The sequence below is a fragment of the Phoenix dactylifera genome, chromosome 3 (genome assembly GCF_051530095.1).
Source record: "Phoenix dactylifera cultivar Ajwa chromosome 3, Ajwa_hap1_PhDact_Kaust_v1.1, whole genome shotgun sequence".
Classification (NCBI taxonomy): Eukaryota; Viridiplantae; Streptophyta; class Magnoliopsida; order Arecales; family Arecaceae; genus Phoenix; species Phoenix dactylifera.
This window is the reverse complement of record NC_143192.1, coordinates 27055241-27075363: the sequence shown is the minus strand read 5'-3', so window position 1 is coordinate 27075363 and position 20123 is coordinate 27055241. Positions and strand designations below refer to the sequence as shown.

At 41.1% G+C, this 20123-nt stretch overlaps 1 non-coding gene and 1 pseudogene across 1 annotated transcript; one reads left to right on the top strand and one right to left on the bottom strand.

The window, feature by feature from the left end:
* The first annotated feature begins 590 nt into the window (after positions 1 to 590).
* LOC149768009 (small nucleolar RNA R71) lies at positions 591 to 696 on the top strand. The gene has a single exon (XR_016400096.1). It is a non-coding gene; the product is annotated as a small nucleolar RNA R71 (small nucleolar RNA).
* Positions 697 to 18334: 17638 nt separating this feature from the next.
* LOC149768008 (small nucleolar RNA R71) lies at positions 18335 to 18432 on the bottom strand (annotated as a pseudogene).
* Between the last annotated feature and the right edge of the window lie 1691 nt (positions 18433 to 20123).

The following is a 20123-nucleotide window of genomic DNA, read 5'->3' as shown; positions in this document are numbered from 1 at the left end:
GAGGATGTTGAAATTGAGTTGAGGGATGGTAGAGATGAAAATTCTGAGGGTTTTGAAAATTTTGGGAGTAGGGTTGGGTAGTATTTGAAGCTTGCTGCCTCCAAAAAAAATTTGGATGATTCCGCCATCCCGGGTTATATGTATTGGAAAATGGGTCATTATCCGGTCTGGTCTGTGTTTGAGCAGCATTGATGTGTTCTTACATGAGTTCGGAAAATTGGGGTGCTGAGGGGCACTCATGAATAGGGTGCGATGGGCTAGAACAGATATCACATACTTGTGCTCGGGAAGAGCTAACGATATGTCCTTCTATCATCAATTGGTCAATCTTATGGGACAATGCATTTACCTTGCTAGACAGGTCCATGGAATGACTTATTTTACAAATGGTCCCTTTTCTTTGAGAATTCGGAGGTGCTTGACAAGAACAGGAAGCATGGTGGAGGGAGTTTTCATTAAGATTTTCAAATAATTGCCATGCTTCATGCTCATTTTGAAGCATGAAAGTTCCTTCGAATGCAGCATCGATCATCTGACGGTTTCGTTCAGTCAATCCATCATAGAAACATTGCACTAGCTGCCATTTAGGTATTTGATGATGTGGGCATTTATGGATTAAGTCCCGAAATCTCTCCCAAGTTTCATGAAATTCTTCTTCCTCAGTTTGGGAGATGCTTGTGATGGCACGTCTAAACTGGTTCGTTTTTCCTATGGAAAAGTATTTTTTAAGAAATTCTTGTTGCATTTGATCTCAGGAACGAATCGAATTGGCTTCTAAAGAATTCAGCTATTGCTTGGCTCTATCTTTAAGGGAGAAGGGGAATAACCTAAGTTTCAGAGCATCATCAGTGAAATTATGAATCTTGACAGTGGTGCAAATCTCAAGAAATTCATCTAGGTGTTTATATGGATCTTCGTTGGTGAGCCCATAAAAAGATGGGAGCATTTGGATCACACTAGACTTTATTTCATATTGTACAGCTGCTACCTTAGGTAATCGAATGCAAGATGGGGAAGTGTAAATGGTGGGAGTAAAGTACTTCCTCAGGAGTTTGGGTTGTTCTTCAGCCATTTTAGGAGGTGGGGATGATTCTAATGTTCTGATCTCAGCTCGAATATTCCTAAGGGTCCGTTCTATTTTAGGGTCAAAAGGTAATAGGTCACGTATGATGGAAACCCGCTCATGCCGTAGAAAATTAAAAAAAAATTCAGATGCAGCGGAAGTGGCATGCGCGGGATCGACGTTCATCTCATGAACGTTGTTCAAAAACCGTTCGTAGATAGATTAAGATTAAAAACTTTTTAACTAATCATGAAGATCAGTTCTTCACCTTGTGTGGGTAGATGATCACCGCAAACTGAAGTTCGTAGTTTAGGATGAAGGTTCGCTTGAAGCCGTTCACATGTCCGGCCTCTACGGGTATCCACACGTAGTAGAGAACCGATCTAGACTTCTTTGTCTCCCTGGGGTGCTAGCTTCCTTGCAGAGATTTCTTTTAATGGCTGATGTCCTCCCTTTGAATGAACCCTTGATTGTGCTTGGGAGGAGGAAGAAGGAGGATGAAGATTTGAAGAAGAATCAAAGCAATTTGCAGCCCTTTTGGATCCCTTGCGTTGGATGAACCAAGGAGGAGGGAGGAGGCCGCCAAGCTTTCTTTCTTTCTTCCCTTGCTTGCGGCTGAAACCAAGAGGAAAGGGGGCCACGGTGTTGCCCAGAGATGGTCACCCAAGAGGGGGGTGAATTGGGTGTCCTAAAAACTTTTGACTATTTAAAAATAAAACACACAAATGTATGAGCTAAACAGGAAATAAAGCTATGAAGACAAACAATCGCAAACACAAGCTTTTATAGTGGTTCGGAGCCTCCACTGCTCCTACATCCACTCCCCAAAGCACCGTTGGGAATTTCCACTATAATCCACGATTACAGTACGGTAGTTTTGCGAGTTCACTACCCAACTCGTTGTTTTACACCGGGCTAACAACAAACCCTAAAACCCCCAATTACACTCAGGCTTGGGACGCCTTTCCCTTGTTCCAAGTCCCTTGACTGGAACAAGCACCACAATAAAAGATTTTACAAAGGATTAAAAAAGCTCTAAATAAGCAAATAAGACAATGATGAACAATAGAACCCGGAAGAATCCTTTTGCCGTTGGAAGCGTGGGAAATGGTGATTCTTCCGATGTGGATCGCGTAGGTTTGAGTGTGAGCTTTGAATCCCGAGCGCGCGAGAGTGGTTGAGCTTGAAATCGCTTGGGAAGCTTGAAAGCACTTGACTTCTTCACTTGAATGCACTCACTTCCTTGAACTTCTCTCTCTTGCTTCTCTCTTAAATGATCTAGCTTTTGGGTTTTTGAAGAGTTGTTTTGAAGCACTTAAGAGCTCCCTTTTATAGCCCAAAAAGCAAATATAGCCGTTAGAGATAAAGTAAGAGAGATTTGAAATTCAGACCAAACCTGTAAAAGCTGTTAGTCGCGTCCCAGGCGCTCCGGGGACGTCTCCGCTTCAACGAGAGACGTCTCGGCTACAAGATTTTACTTTTTACGTTGTCTGGGGACGACTCGGCTCTTTACCCGTTTGAATCCTTGCCTTTCTGATTTGCTGAGAGGGTCGTCTCTGCACTTTACGGGGATGTCTCGGCTTGTTTGCACTTTTTGAATGGGGACGACTCCGCTCCCTCGGGGACGACTCCGCTTCTTTATCTCAGAAAAACATGTCTTCTGGAATTCCCTGAGAGAGTCGACTCCGCTCTTTCAGGGGACGTCTCCGCTGCCTTATCACCAAAAAAAAAATCATTCTCTGGAAAACCCTGAGAGAGCCGTCTCCGCTATCTTGGGGACGACTCGGGAAGTCTGCTTTTTACTTGCGGGGACGACTCCACGTACGGTGGGGACGTCTCGCGCATATCTCTTGAAAAAACTGTCTTTCTGCCGCCACTGAGAGAGTCGACTCCGCTACTGAGAGAGTCGACTCCGCTATCGCGGGGACGACTCGGCAGGTGCCGGGGACGTCTCCCAACGTGCCAGTTCTTCCTGTTTGTGCCAGAGACGTCTCTGAGACTATCAGGAGACGTCTCGGCTTTCCCTGATCTGTTTTCTTCATCTCAAAACTTCTTTAATAAATTCATAAAAATTATGGGAACTTGCCTCGACATTTCTTAACAATATTCTTAATAAAACACATGAATTCCTCAATTAAATTGTTAAGATAAATGAAATTATACTCTAGTGTTTTGTATTCATCAAAATCCATTAGGGGGTCAACAATCTCCCCCTTTTTGATGATGACAAAACACTGAGTATATGCAAAATTCGAAATTTAAACATATACACAGTATTTGCTCAGATGTACAGGTATAATGTTTTGATTAGAACTAGATACAATGTGAAATGAAATATTGATGCTAAAGATAATTGAAAGCTAAGTTCTTTTTGACTCCCCCTTTCTTTTCCAGAAGGGCAATTATCTTAAAACCAATATTCTTCAATTTTATCTCTTCTAATTCAACTTTTAAGCATGAATTTTGTATTGTGCATTCCAATGTATCCATATTGGTTCTACTCCCCTTATCCATATTGGTTCTATGGTTCTACTCCCCTTATCTATATATCTACTCCCCCTTTTTGTCATCAACAATGAAGGGGACAAATTATCTGTAGGTGCTTAAAGCATACTTCCTAGTAAGATTCAGCATATTTCCGTGAACCACTCAAGGATATTCAAGTTGTGCTCCCCCTGTCCAAGTCATTTCTATTAATGAATTCAGTCATTCATATCACTCCCCCTTAGTTTTGGAATTCATTTCAGACTCATCTTTTTGTTTAACGTTGTTATCACAAGATGTGCTCCCCCTGTTTTATGTGCATTGTTTCTTTGTATCAAATTTGAACACTCAAGGTATGTGATAAGATTTTTATGGCACATCACAAAATCACATACACAATCACAGAAACATATACACAGAGTTGGCAATGTACACAAAGTTTTCAAAAGAGAGATTGTATTCATGTATCATTGTGAACCTTTGAAGTCAGTACATAGTCAAGAGAAGAAATCATTACAAGTATTGATTTCTTAATGCAAAAAGTGTTTCAAAATAGCCTAGGGTTTACAAAAAGAAGATCCTACAAGATGTCCCTCATCGGCGACGTTGCTCGTAAACCTTACAAGCTGCATCTATGAATGCATTGATGGAATCCATTAGGGTCTTAAATTGATCTCCCTGTGACTTGTGGAAGGCTGCCACAAGTGCTTCAAATTCTATGGTTGCCATTTCAATTCTTCCTCTGAGTTGGGCAACCAAGGTGCCCACGTTGCCTCCTGGGCTTGTCAACTCTTTGAGACTCTTGGAAATGGTCTTCAAGCTGTCCTTGAGCTCAATTGTCCTGCAGGTTTGGGTGGCACCCACACCAATTATTTCTTGCGTTGTAGCTTCAATTTGAGCTCTAACTTCCTTCAGCTCTTGTAGAAGCCCTTCATGTGAAGCTCTGATGGGGGCCAACTCAGTGGAGATCATGGATCTCATCTCCTCCCTCATCTGCTGGCAAATGACAGATGCTAAGGTGCGCATCTGATCCTCTGATAAGAAGGAAGGCCCACTGACTGGAGGAGGTGGTGGCATGGATGTGGAAGGTCCAGCTGAGCTGGAGGGTATATCAGGGATATCCATGTGGCTAGGTGGAGGAGAGTGGTGGTCAGACTCGTGATGTGGGATCTCAGGCTCTAGGGTTTGTGTTTTTCTTTTTGGAACTTTGACCCAAGATCCATCTATCTTATGAAACTCCATTCTTCTCATTGTGCCCTCATTGTAATAGTCGGTGTTTCTCAAGGGCTTTGCAGGTTCATTTTCGGGAATGTGAACCTTAAAGTGTTTGAATACTAAGGTAAAGATCATGCCATAGGGTATACTAAACCTAGAATACCTATGACATAGTGCAATATAGTTTAACATAAGTCTAGGGAGGTTTAGAGGAATCCCTAGTAGGATATGATGCATAACAACTAGGTCTCGCTCCGAAACAAAATCGAAGCGGCCGGTTTTAGGAAACAAGACCCTGTTGATAATACTTAGAAGTAATCTCATCTCTGCATTTAGGTCTTGGGAATTGACAACATCAAGAGGGCCGCAGTCCTCTCTTCCTAAAATTAAATTTAGGGCTATTTCCCTTTGGGGATGTGAGGTTGGAGCCTCACCGTCCTTAGGGATTTGTAAAACAGTGGATAGGACATCCTCATTGATTTCTACTAATGTCCCCCGGACATATGCAGTGTACCCTAAGTCCCCTAATGCCATATTGCTAAAAAGTTCTCTAACTAGGCCGGGGTAGGTCGAGGTATTGAGGGTGCAAAGGTGCTCCCACCCTTGGGCTCGGAGTCTCTCTCCAATAGAGAACCCATCATTATCTAAAAAGGCAAAATCTATGTACCTACCGGTCGTGACTGTGCGATTTGCACAGGAGATGGTCGTGGTTGGCGGAGCAACCGGAGGAGACGGCGCGGAAGGTTCTTCCCTCCGTTCCTCACCGTCGGCCGCTGCCCTAGGTCGCCTTCCACCGGTCCTCCTAGCTCTTTGGGTGCCATTGAGTGGAAATCCTAGGGAAATGTGGAGAAGGAGGCTAGGATTTGTGATGGAGAACAAGTGGAGGCTAGGATTTTTGGTTTTGGTCGGGGATGAGAGAAGATAGCTCGGGTCGGCTCGAGCTGTTTCACTTATTTTAAAAAACCTAGTTCGGTCCCCGAGACGTCTCCGCGACTAAGGCGAGACGTCTCGCCTGGGGGGACGTCTCTGCGATTTGCCAGAGACGTCTCCGGCACTGAAAAATTTCAGACTGAATTCTATCTTTTTCCAATTTTTGTTTAATCACCCTAATTAACATGATCTCTTTTGATAAACTCAGAGTGAATTTGTTTGTGATCCTCCCCCTTAATAATACATCCTATAATAATTTGATAATGATTTTTGAATTATTAATATTGAAATGAGGAATGTTTGACCAAATTTCGAATATTTATGAAATAGGCTCTGAAAATATCTCCATGAAGAGTCCAAGGGAGGGTAACCATCCTCCAGAAAGTCAAACAGTTCGTCATTTAGCTTAGATGAATTCATGTTTTCACTTATGTTTACCTTGAGGTGGATTACTAGTTTGAGTAGCAAAGCAATGCAATACAAGTTCAATTCATTTGCTAGGATCATACAAGCTCAAAGCATTCCTTAAGAAGTTGAATCTATCTTTACAAAGGGGCTTCGTAAAGATATCAGCCAATTGATTTTCAGTGCATACATATTCAATCATCACATCATTTTTCAGCACATGATCCCTAATAAAATGATGCCTAATCTCTATATGCTTTGACTTAGAGTGTTGAACAGGATTTTTCGTTAAATTAATTGCACTTGTATTATCACACTTAATTGGTATATTATCCATTTTGATACCGAAGTCTTCAAGTTGTTGCTTAATCCAAAGAACTTGGGCACAACAGCTTCCAGCTGCTATGTACTCAGCCTCAGCTGTGGACAAGGCAACTGAATTTTGTTTCTTGCTAAACCAAGAAACCAAATTAGCACCCAAAAATTGACATGTGCCACTTGTGCTTTTTCTGTCGAGTTTGCACCCGGCAAAATCAGCATCGGAATAAGCAATTAAATTTATGTCAGATTGTTTAGAATACCATAAGCCTACATTAGATGTCCCTACTAGATATCTAAAAATTCTTTTAACAGCTTGCAAGCGTGATTCCTTAGGGCATGCTTGGTATCTAGCACACATACAAACACTGAATAATATATCTGGCCTACTAGCAGTAAGGTAAAGTAAAGAGCTTATCATACCTCTGTACAATTTGCAGTCTATACTTTTACCTTTTTCATCTTTGTCAAGCTTGCAACTTGAGCCCATGGGTGTGCTGATTTCCTTTGCATCCTTCATCTTGAATTTTTTCAACATTTTCTTGATGTATTTGGACTGACTAATGAAGATGCCTTCCTCTGATTGTTTTATTTGTAGCCCAAGGAAGAAGTTGAGCTCACCCATCATGCTCATTTCAAATTCTCCCTGCATAAGCTTGGCAAACTCTTGACAAAGACTATCATTAGTAGCACCAAAAATTATATCATCCACATAAATTTGTACAAGCAATAAGTCATTTCCTTTTCTTTTAATAAAGAGGGTTTTGTCTACATTTCCTCTCTTAAATTTGTTTTCAATTAGGAAATTACTTAATCTTTCATACCATGCCCTAGGGGCTTGCTTAAGTCCATACAATGCTTTATGCAATTTATACACATAATCTGGATGTAAGTGATTTTCAAAACCTGGAGGTTGTCCTACATAAACTTCCTCCATTATATACCCATTTAAGAATGCACTTTTTACATCCATTTGATAGAGTTTAAAATCCATAAAGCATGCATATGCCAAAAGTAGTCTAATTGCCTCTAACCTAGCAACAGGGGCAAAAGTTTCATCAAAATCTATTCCTTCCTCCTGATTATATCCTTTGGCCACTAGCCTAGCTTTGTTTTTTATTACTATTCCATCTTCATCTAGTTTATTTCTATACACCCACTTGGTGCCTATAATTGAAACATTAGGGGGTCTTTTCATTAAAGTCCAAACTTCATTTCTTTCAAATTGGTTTAATTCCTCTTGCATAGCATTCATCCAATTATCATCTTTTTCAGCTTCTTCTAGTGATTTAGGCTCTATTTGTGAAACGAAAGCAAGATAATTACTAGTATTTCTTAGAGAGGATCTAGTTCTTATACCTTGTGAAGGATCACCAAGGATTAGATCCTTTGGATGACCATGTGCATACCTCCATTCCTTAGGAAGATCTTGATTTCTTGATGGAGGTTGATCTTCTTCATCTTGTTGATTTGTATCTTTTTTGATCTCATCCTCATGTTGTTTGTCTTGTATGGAGAATTCCTTCATTCGGTCTTCAAGTATACCTGCATCACCATCTTCTTCTTTTCTAGAAGAATCTCCATTAGCTTCATCAAAAACAACATGAATGGATTCTTCAACAACGAGAGTTCTCTTGTTGAAGACCCTGTATGCTCTACTAGATGAGGAATAACCTAAGAAGATCCCCTCGTCTGATTTAGCACTAAATTTGCTTAGATTGTCCTTTCCATTATTTAAAATAAAGCATCGACAACCGAAAACATGAAAATAGCTTATATTTGGTTTCTTACCTTTCATTAACTCATAAGGTGTTTTCTTCAAGATGGATCTAACTAATGCACGGTTCAAAATGTGACATGCAGTATTTATTGCTTCAGCCCAGAAATATTTTGGTAGATCCGATTCGCACAACATGGTACGAGCCATATCTGCTAGTGTGCGATTCTTCCTCTCTACCACCCCATTTTGTTGGGGTGTCCTAGGTGCCGAAAAATTATGATTGATACCATTTTCATCACAAAACTTTTCAAAGTGCTGATTTTCAAACTCGGTACCATGATCACTCCTAATTGCTTTTAGTTTAAGATTGAGTTCATTCGAAACTCTATTATGAAACTTGATAAAAGTGAGAAAGGACTCATCTTTATGTGCAAGAAATGAAACCCATGTAAAACGTGAAAAATCATCAACAATTACAAGACCAAATTTCTTACCCCCTAGACTAGCAGTTCTAGTGGGTCCAAACAAGTCCATGTGAATTAGTTCCAAGGGTTTTGTTGTTGAGACTATGTTCTTAGACTTGAAAGAATTTCTTGTTTGTTTCCCTAATTGACATGCAGCACAAATTTTATTCTTTTCAAAGTCTATTTTTGGTAGTCCTTTAACTAGATCCTTTGTAATTAATTTAGAGATTAGATCCATGCTAGCATGCCCTAACCTACGATGCCATAACCAACTAGTCTCATTGACTTTGGGATTCATGGCTACAAGACATTGGCCATCCTTCATGGTGAGATCATCAAGATCTACCATGTAAACATTTCCATGCCTATGTCCTGTGAGTATGATCTCATTGTCAATTGGACTACTAATTATGCATAGTGATGATTTAAATGACACTTTAAAGCCCTTGTCACAAAATTGACTTATACTTAATAAGTTATGTTTTAGCCCGTTAACTAACAATACATTATCAATAAATGAGGAGGGTGATATGGAGATTTTACCAACACCAATGATTTGGCCTTTAGCATTATCTCCAAATGTGACTACTCCTCCTTCTTTTGATTCCAAGGTGACAAAGAGACTCTTGTCACCGGTCATATGCCTTGGGCAACCACTATCAAGATACCACATTCTCTTTTTATTCCTGGCTGCAAGGCATACCTCGTCGTCTTCGAACACCATGAAGCATAAATTGGCGGTCTCTTCCTTCTCTTCCTCGGAGGATGATGTGTCACTATCATCCCATGTTGCCTTCAATGCCTTCTTCTTCTTCTTTCCAAAATACTTCTTTTGTTGAGGGCATTCGGAACGAATGTGTCCCGGTCTCTTGCAGTCATAGCATATGATTGGGTCTCTTTCTTTTTCTTTTTCTTTTTCCCAATCATTTCTCCCTCCAAACTTTTTCTTAGGGAAGGGTTTCTTTTTCCTCATGAATTTTTTAAACTTTCTAACTATCAAACCCAAGTCCTCGTCCTCACTTTCTTCCTCACTCTCACTACTTTCTTCTTCACACGCACTCGAAGTAGCCTTGAGTGCAATTGTCTTCTTCTTTGGCAAATCATCTTCATGTTGCTTCATCGTGAGCTCATGCGTCATTAATGAGCCCAAAAGTTGTTCTAGCCCCAAGGTGTTGAGGTCTTTGGCTTCTACGATCGCCGTGACCTTTGCTTCCCATGCTTTTGGCAAAGACCTGAGAATTTTACTCACAAGCTCCGGGTTAGTATAAGATTTACCCAAACTCTTTAGACCATTAATTATATCGGTAAAGCGTGTAAACATGCATGTGATGGTTTCATTGGGTTCCATCTTAAACAACTCATATTTGTGAACTAGAATGTTCACTTTGGACTCTTTGACTTGATTTGTACCCTCGTGGGTAACTTCAAGCCTATCCCATATTTCCTTAGCGGAACTACATGTAGAGACTCTATTGAACTCATTTACATCTAAAGAACAAAATAATGAGTTCATGGCTCTAGAATTGAGTTGAGCCATCCTATCATCATTCTCATCCCAATCCTCCTCAGGTTTGGGAACTCGAATGCCATTAACTACGTGTGATGGTTCTTGTGGTCCCTTGACTATAACCCTCCACAAGGCATAGTCTTGTGCTTGAATGAAGATTCTCATTCTAGTCTTCCAATAGGTATAATTTGTCCCATTAAAGAGTGGAGGTCTATTGGTTGCTTGCCCCTCGGCAGGAACATTGTTAAAGGGTGTTGCCATCTAGATCTTTGGCTAAGACGGTTAGGTCTTTCAAGAAATACACAGAGCACCCGCTCTGATTCCACTTGTTGCCCAGAGATGGTCACCCAAGAGGGGGGTGAATTGGGTGTCCTAAAAACTTTTGACTATTTAAAAATAAAACACACAAATGTATGAGCTAAACAGGAAATAAAGCTATGAAGACAAACAATCGCAAACACAAGCTTTTATAGTGGTTCGGAGCCTCCACTGCTCCTACATCCACTCTCCAAAGCACCGTTGGGAATTTCCACTATAATCCACGATTACAGTACGGTAGTTTTGCGAGTTCACTACCCAACTCGTTGTTTTACACCGGGCTAACAACAAACCCTAAAACCCCCAATTACACTTAGGCTTGGGACGCCTTTTCCTTGTTCCAAGTCCCTTGACTGGAACAAGTACCATAATAAAAGATTTTACAAAGGATTAAAAAAGCTCTAAATAAGCAAATAAGACAATGATGAACAATAGAACCCGGAAGAATCCTTTTGCCGTTGGAAGCGTGGGAAATGGTGATTCTTCCGATGTGGATCGCGTAGGTTTGAGTGTGAGCTTTGAATCCCGAGCGCGCGAGAGTGGTTGAGCTTGAAATCGCTTGGGAAGCTTGAAAGCACTTGACCTCTTCACTTGAATGCACTCACTTCCTTGAACTTCTCTCTCTTGCTTCTCTCTTAAATGATCTAGCTTTTGGGTTTTTGAAGAGTTGTTTTGAAGCACTTAAGAGCTCCCTTTTATAGCCCAAAAAGCAAATATAGCCGTTAGAGATAAAGTAAGAGAGATTTGAAATTCAGACCAAACCTGTAAAAGCTGTCAGTCGCGTCCCAGGCGCTCCGGGGACGTCTCCGCTTCAACGAGAGACGTCTCGGCTACAAGATTTTACTTTTTACGTTGTCTGGGGACGACTCGGCTCTTTACGGGGACGACTCTGGAATTGTACCGTTTGAATCCTTGCCTTTCTGATTTGCTGAGAGGGTCGTCTCTGCACTTTACGGGGATGTCTCGGCTTGTTTGCACTTTTTGAATGGGGACGACTCCGCTCCCTCGGGGACGACTCCGCTTCTTTATCTCAGAAAAACATGTCTTCTGGAATTCCCTGAGAGAGTCGACTCCGCTCTTTCAGGGGACGTCTCCGCTGCCTTATCACCGAAAAAAAAATCATTCTCTGGAAAACCCTGAGAGAGCCGTCTCCGCTATCTTGGGGACGACTCGGAAAGTCTGCTTTTTACTTGCGGGGACGACTCCGCGTACGGTGGGGACGTCTTGCGCATATCTCTTGAAAAAACTGTCTTTCTGCCGCCACTGAGAGAGTCGACTCCGCTACTGAGAGAGTCGACTCCGCTATCGCGGGGACGACTCGGCAGGTGCCGGGGACGTCTCCCAACGTGCCAGTTCTTCCTGTTTGTGCCAGAGACGTCTCTGAGACTATCAGGAGACGTCTCGACTTTTCCTGATCTGTTTTCTTCATCTCAAAACTTCTTTAATAAATTCATAAAAATTATGGGAACTTGCCTAGACATTTCTTAACAATATTCTTAATAAAACACATGAATTCCTCAATTAAATTGTTAAGATAAATGAAATTATACTCTAGTGTTTTGTATTCATCAAAATCCATTAGGGGGTCAACACACGGCACAAGGGAGAAGAGGACTTCTTGAATGCCCTAATGCAACCCTTGATTATTTTCCAAAAGGGGCGCCAACCCCTCTTGTTGTGCCGCACCAAACAAGAGAAGGAGGAGGGGCGTGCGCCCCTCCTTCTTGGTTAACCTAGTCCTCCTCTAAGGAGGATTAGGAAGCCCTAATATGGTTAAGCCTTAATCCAATTAGGCTTAGACCAAAGGTGAACCAATTTCGGGTTTAATCAATGCTAGTTCTAATCCAATTAGAACTCTAGTAAATTATGACTCAATTGAACTCTTCAATCTTAATCCAATTAGGAGTCATGTTAATTTATTAGATTAATGATTAATTAGGACTTAAGAAATCTTAATCCAATTAGGACTTATTTAATTTTAGTCCGAATCCAATTAGGACTCGACTTTGAATCCGAAGTTCTAATCTAATTAGGACTTCTAGGAATCCTATTCTAAGTAGGAATCCAAATTGAATTCAAAATCCTAATCTAATTAGGATTGTAGGAATCCTACTCCAAGTAGGACTCCCAGTCCTAGTCCAAGTAGGATTCCCAGTCCTAATCCAATTAGGACTGTAGGAATCCTACTCCAAGTAGGATTCGTGTTTTAAGTCTAATTAATCAATTCCCATTGTTCCTTCTTCAACTGATTTTCAATCGAATTGATTACTTGTGATTCATAATCACTATTCAATCATTGGATCGGTCAATACCTCTAGTGTGTGTGATCCCATAGGTTCTATTCTAACTGGTAGTGAGATATATTACGATCTCTATCACAATATCATTGAAAACTCTTTTCAATGGGTTGGAACGATTCCAACACAACTCATTAGGGTTTATCGATCATCGAGATATTCCCTATGAGTCTCACCATCCACCAGTGACACCTAGCAGCATGTAGTGGCTACCCAGCAGAATGGAATAATGAACCTCTAGGTGCAGTTATTGTATGATATAGTCCTACTATCGTGGATCCCTACAGGACGGAGGTCATGGACAACTCGTCAAACCCCATCGTTTATCATATGTCAAGATTTATTCGACTTAAGTTCGAGAGTGGAAAACTCTTTCTCCACTATGCATACTGCCCCAGTCGAGGTCTTACGAACTCAGTCTTATAAATCACATAGAATCTCTCCTTATCTACCAAGATCGATAGATTCCATATAGGTGCATACCCTACTCCTACAGTGAACCTACTGCAGCCAATCTACACTGCATGGACCCATATGTCTAGAGACCATGTTTATGTGCAGTCAAACTACAATAACCTCACTATGAGTAGCCGAAGCACCGTAGGTCAAAGGACCAGTCACACTACTGCAACATCAAGCAAGTCACTGACGAGTGGACAGACATCCAAGTGACTTCTTGTCTTAGTCATGCTCAGTACCCTTGTTCTTTAAGAGCACCTACACTATTACTTCAGTGTCGCCACACCGTGGACTCGAGTCTCGTCCATCCACAGGGAAAGCAATATGTGCACTGATCTCATCGGATCGATCACCATCCTCGTGATGATCCATTGATCAGGAGCATTCAGAAATTAATCACCAATGATGCATGGCTCAAATTCTTAACTCTTAAGAATATGCATCATCATCTTATTAATTCTTAGACGATTCATAGACACATAAATAATATGAATGAAAAAGTTACCTTTTATTTATTCAATAACAAATAGTCAAGAACAAAATTATGTCCCAGAATTAACAATGTGTCAGCTAGATTGGCTTCTAGGGCATACATCTAACAATCTCCCACTTGCACTAAAGCCAATCAGTCATATATCTAAGTCCCATCTTCTCAAGGTGGGCTTCAGTCTTTTGCTGACTTAGCTGCTTAGTGAATGGGTCCGCCACGTTGTCCGCGGAGTCTACTCTCTGCATCTTGACATACTTCTTCTCAACATAGTCGCGTATGAGGTGGAAGCGCCGCTCTATATGCTTGGACTTCTGATGAGACCTTGGCTCCTTAGCAAGAGCTATGGCGCCATTATTATCGCAGTAGAGTGTTATGGCATCTGATGACATCACATCCAATTCCGCAATGAATTTCTTGAACCAGAAGCCTTCCTTAGCAGCTTCAGAGGCGGCGATATATTCAGCTTCCATAGTAGAATCAGTAATGATCGGTTGTTTAGAACTTTTCCAATTCACCGTACCACCATTGCACAAGAACATATATCCAGATGTAGACTTTCTATCATCGATATCAATCATGAAGTCTGAATCTGTGTACCCTTCTACCTTTAATTTTGATGTTCCTCCATAGATCAAGAATAAATCTTTAGTTCTTCCTAAGTACTTAAGAATATTCTTCACAGTTGTCTAGTGCTCTTCATCTGGATTCGACTGATATCTGCTAGTGGCACTCACAGCAAAGGCTATATCAGGTCGTGTACACAGCATGGCATACATGAGGCTCCCTGTTGCCGATGCATAAGGGATCTTGCTCATGCGTTGAATCTCTTCAGATGTGTTGGGGCACATCTTCTTGAAGAGATGAATTCCATGCCTAAGGGATAAGAGACCTCTTTTGGAGTTTTCCATGCTGAACCTTTTCAGCACTTCCTCTATGTACATCTTTTGTGATAGGCCAAGCATCCTTTTAGATCTATCTCTATAGATCTTTATCCCCAAAATATAGGATGCTTCCCCAAGATCTTTCATGGAGAATTCTTTTGATAACCAAACCTTGACCGAGGTTAGCATGGGAATATCATTTCCTATCAAGAGAATGTCGTCCACGTACAATACGAGAAATACGACAGCACTCCCACTAACCTTCTTCTAAACACACGGTTCCTCTTCGTTCTTGATGAAATCAAATATTTTGATTGTATCATTGAAACGATTGTTCCAACTCCAAGATGCTTGCTTTAGTCCATAAATGGACCTTTGCAGCTTGCAGAGCTTGTGATCTTTATCACTGGAAGTGAAATTCAAAGGCTGTTCCATATCGATATCTTCGTCAAGATATCTATTTAGAAAAGCTGTTTTCACGTCCATCTGCCAAATTTCATAATCATGAAATGCTGTTATGGCAAGCAATGTTCGGATGGATTTCAACATGGCTACAGGTGAAAAGGTCTCCTGATAGTCAATGCCTTCGCATTGACTATACCCTTTCGCTACTAGCCTTGCCTTATAGGTCTCTACCTTTCCATCCGAACCTATCTTTCTTTTGTAGATCTATTTGCATCCAATAGGTACAATACCTTTTGGTGGATCTACTAAAGTCCAGACTTGGTTGGAATGTATGGAGTCTAACTCTGACTTCATAGCTTTCAACCATTTCTCGGAATCGATATCTGATATCGCCTCGTTGTAGGTTTTGGGATCCTCTATGTGTTCCCTATCTTCCATGAGGAACATTTCCTTAGTATCCTCTTTAAGCATACCTAAGTATCTATCAGGAGGATGGGAGACCCTACTAGATCTGCGAGGTAGAGGAACAACATGTACTGGCTCTGTATGAATGGGTTCTATAGGATCCATGACTCGTTGCTTTTCAGAGACTTTCTCTTCAAGCTCAATTTTCCTCCCACTGCCTCTATCAAGGATAAACTATTTTTTCCAAGAAGATGGTATGTCGGCTCACAAACACATTGTGATCCTCTGAGACGTAAAAATTATATCCTAATAACTCTTTAGGATATCCTATAAAATGAGCACTTATGGTCCTAGCCTCTGGCTTGTCCGCCTATAGTCGCTTGACGTGGGCCGGACATCCCCAAATCTTGAGATGACCAAGACTTGGTTTCTTACTGATGAGAGCACAAAAGTGCGATCTACACATCACTTAAATTAGTATTATTGCTAAGAAATAATGATAGAAGTGTTGTATTAATATTATATTTTTGTGGGGTGCAGGTGATCGGAAATCAAAGCTAAAATGCACATTGGGTTCAAAAAGATGCATCATCGTAGGTGACTAGCCAACCACATGGGGTCAGTCCCAGTTGCACACTAGAAGGAGCATTAGCCGACTAGGTGCAGCCACATTCAGCAGCAGCATGTCCTCCCCATTTTGTGCGTCCATTTGAAGGAATCCTGCACACCTCCGTGCTCCAGCCGAGCCCATATCACAGTATCCGCGAGCCTCCCCTTTTCCGTCCGTGTTCATCTATCCACGCATTCATCCAGTCATTCGCAAGAATCCCAACATTTCTGCATCTCTTCCAGCAGTAGTCTCCCGAGCATTCCTGCATCCAGCTTCTTCCAGATCTAGGCCCCTGCGTCCACGCTCCTCCCAACCGTCCGCGTGCAGCCCATCATCCCGCGAACAGAGCTCCCGAGCATCCTAGCGTGCGACCCCTCATCCAGCCGTCCGTGAAAGCTTCCAGCGTCCACGTGTTCAGCCGAGTCCCAGCATGGTTCAGCTCATTCCGTTCGCGAGCATCTTCCCAGTCCGAGCTTCCCGCATTTCGGCATCCCATGCTTCCGAATCGGATCTATGAAGCCTTCCAGCATCTCCATGTTCGCGAGCATCCGAGTTCCCAGCAACCGTGATCCCGCAATCCATGCCCCAGATCCATCGGGTCCGCTCATCTCCACCGCGTGTGAGAAGGGGATCGAGGCCAGCTTGATATATCCCTCTCGGCTGGGAAGGGTTTGGGGGGTAATCCTCATTCGGAAAGAAAGAGAGCATCAGCCAAAGAAGAACAGAAAAAGGGAAACAGGGGATGCCCTATTTCTGAAAATAAAAAGAAAAAAAAAGGGAGGAGGAACAGGAAAGTTTTCTTTTATGTTGATGGCCGGCTAATCCCTTAGGTGAAGGGAGATGGAGGAACCTTTGATATATTATTTTCTTTCAAGTAAATTCTGAACGATTGATCTCTTTGATTTACATCTATTAATATGTTTTTGATTCTTGCATACTTATCTATGAGATAGATCTTTTATGGTTTATATTTATTGATTCATGGATTGTTTTGATGTTTGATTTGTCGTAGACATAATTGGCACGATAAATACTTAGATCTTGAATTCATATTTTCAAATTATATACTCCATGATTAGAACTATTCTATCTGATTCATCCTTAATCAAGAATCGCAGAATTTAATTGTTGAAAATAATATAATCAAGGGGGATTCCAGATCCCTACACCATCTTAATCTATCCAAACTTCGATTCTCTGTTTACTGATTTATTTTCTATTTGCAAAACATCGTCTTAATCTACAAATTTATTGAATTAATTAATCTGAAACTATACTAAATAATCTTATATATATTTCGTTCTCTGAGGATTCGACCTTGGACTCCCGAGAATTTACTGCTTGTGCGATTCACCTATACTTGGGAGATTAGTTTCACTTAAGCATTTTTGCGAACGCGTCAAGTTTTTGGCGCCATTGCCGGGGAACGGCTTAGTTATTAGTATAATTTTAGATTTAATTAGTACCCTATCAGTTAGATTGAACATTATAGTAAAACTAAAACTGAAAAAAAAAAAATCTTTACTGCTATTTTTTATTCCCTGCACAGTCTGCATCAAACTCTGATATCAGAGTAATTAACCGTCTGATTGAACTCAAATTTGGTCGTTTGGTGCCGAACCTGTGTTTCTTTCATTCTAAAACTTTTAAGACCATTAAATTAATATAAAACCTTGCTACTGTCTGTCTTAAATTTTCTGTGTTTAAATTTTTTTTTAGAATCAGATTTTTATTGTTATCATATCTCATTAACCCTTGTTGCTAATTGAAAATTGATAAAAACTTTAAGAAAAGAGCAAAGGTGATCATTTTAAAAAAAAAAATTAATTAAATCTTGTATGCTAGGTTGGAATAGGGACAACACTGGACGTCTGTATCGAAAAACTTTTGACAATTCATTAGATCATATTACTGAAACTCTTTCGCAAAATCTCAGATCTGGTGAGATGGCTGATGACGATGTAGGAAGTCACCATGGTGATGAAGGTAGACCCCCAGTTATGACACTTCGACAATACTTACACCCTACTAGGACTAGTCAACCTTCATGCATGATTATTCCTGAAAATGTTGGACACTTTGAAATCAAACTAGGAGTAATTCAATTGCTGCCCAAGTATCATGGGATGGAATCCGAGAACCCTTATCTTCACCTTAAGGATTTTGAGAAAATTAGCATCACATTTAGAGTGCCAAATGTATCGGAAGATGTCCTTAAATTGACCTTGTTTCCTTTTTTCTTAAAGGATAAAGCCAAAACAAGGCTGAACTCCTTGAGACCTAGATCGCTAGGAACATGGCATGATATGCAAAGAGAATTCTTGAAAAAATTCTTTCCCGCACAAAGGACTAACTTTTTGAAAAGGCACATTAGTAGTTTCCAACAAAAAGACCATGAAACATTTTATGAATGCTGCGAGAGATTTAAAGATTTGCTTCTCTCTTGTCCTCATCATGGGTTTGAAACATGGAGAACCATTAGTTTCTTTTACGAAGGGTTTGTTGGAAATCCGCCCATGCCGCTGATATTTCAAAAATAAAATCAGATGGCAGCGGAAGAGGCATGTGCGGGATCGACGTTCATCGCATGAACGTTGTTTCATGAACCGTTCGTAGATAGGTAAGGATTAAAAACTTTTAAACTAATTTGAAGATCAGATCTTCACCTTGTGCGGGTAGATGATAACCGCAAATCTGAGTTTGTGGTTTTAGGAAGAGGGTTCGTTTGAAGCCGTTCAAACGTCCGGCCTCTACAGGTATCCACACGAAGCAGAGGACCGATCAAAGCTTTCTTGTCTTCCCGGGGTGCTAGCTCCCTTGCAAAGACTTCTTGTGCTTGAGAGGAGGAAGAAGAAGAAGGCAACTGGATGAAGAACCAAAGCCCTTGCAGCCTACTCCCTTTTCCTTGCGTTGGAAGGAGGAAGAGAAGAGGAGGGGGCCGCCAATGGCTTTTCCTTTTCTTCCCTTTGCTTGCGGCTGAACCAAGGAGAGGGAGAGGGTGGCCACGGCACAAGAGGGAGAGGGTTTCAATCAATTAGGGCGTCAGCCCCCTTGCCCTCTTTTATAGCCATCTAGGGCTCCTACAAGTTAGGAGCCCTTGATGTATTACCAAGAGGGGCGCCGGCCCCTCTTGTTGCCGCACCAAGGGATCAAAGGAGGAGGGGCGTGAGCCCCTCCTTCATGGTTGCCCTAATCCTTATTAAGTAAGGATTGGGATGCCCTAATGTGGTCAAGCCCTAATCCAATTAGGCTTAGCCCAAGGGTGAACCAATTTGGATCCAATCTAGGTAAGTCCTAATCCAATTAGAACTTAAATCAATTTTGACTCAATTGAACTCTTCAATCCTAATCCAATTAGGAGTCTTATTGATTCATTAGATTAATAATTAATTGTGACTTAAGAAACCCTAATCCAAATTAGGACATATTTAATTTTAGTCCTAATCCAATTAGGACTCTATTTGAATCCGAAGTCCTAATCTGATTAGGACTCTAGGAATCCTACTCCAAGTAGGAATCCGATTTTAATTTAAAACTCCTAATCTCATTAAGATTGTAGGAATCCTATTCCAAGTAGGAATTTCAGTCCTACTCCAACTAGGATTCCCAGTCCTAATCCAATTAGGACTCTAGGAATCCTACTCGAAGTAGGACTCTTGTTTCAAGTCCAATTAATTAATTTCCTTTGTTCCTTCTTCAACTGAATATCAATCAAATTGATTACTTGTGATTCCTAATCACGATCCAACCATCGGATCGGTCAATACTTCTAGTGTGGGTGACCCCATAGGTTCTACTCTGACTGGTAGTGAGATATATTATGATCTCTATCATAATATCATTGAAAACTCCTTTCAATGGATTGGAACGATTCCAACTCTACTCATTAGGGTTTATCGATCATCGAGATAATCCCTGTGAGTCCCACCATCCACCAGTGACACCTAGCAGCATGTAGTGGCTACCCAGTAGAATAGAATGATGAACCTCTAGGTGCAGTTATCATGTGATACAGTCCTACTATCGTGGATCCCTACAGGATGGAGGTGATGGACAACTCGTCAAACCCCATCGTCTGTCATATGTGAAGATTTATTCGACTTAAGTTCGAGAGTGGAAAACTCTTTCTCCACTGTGCATACTGCCCCGGCC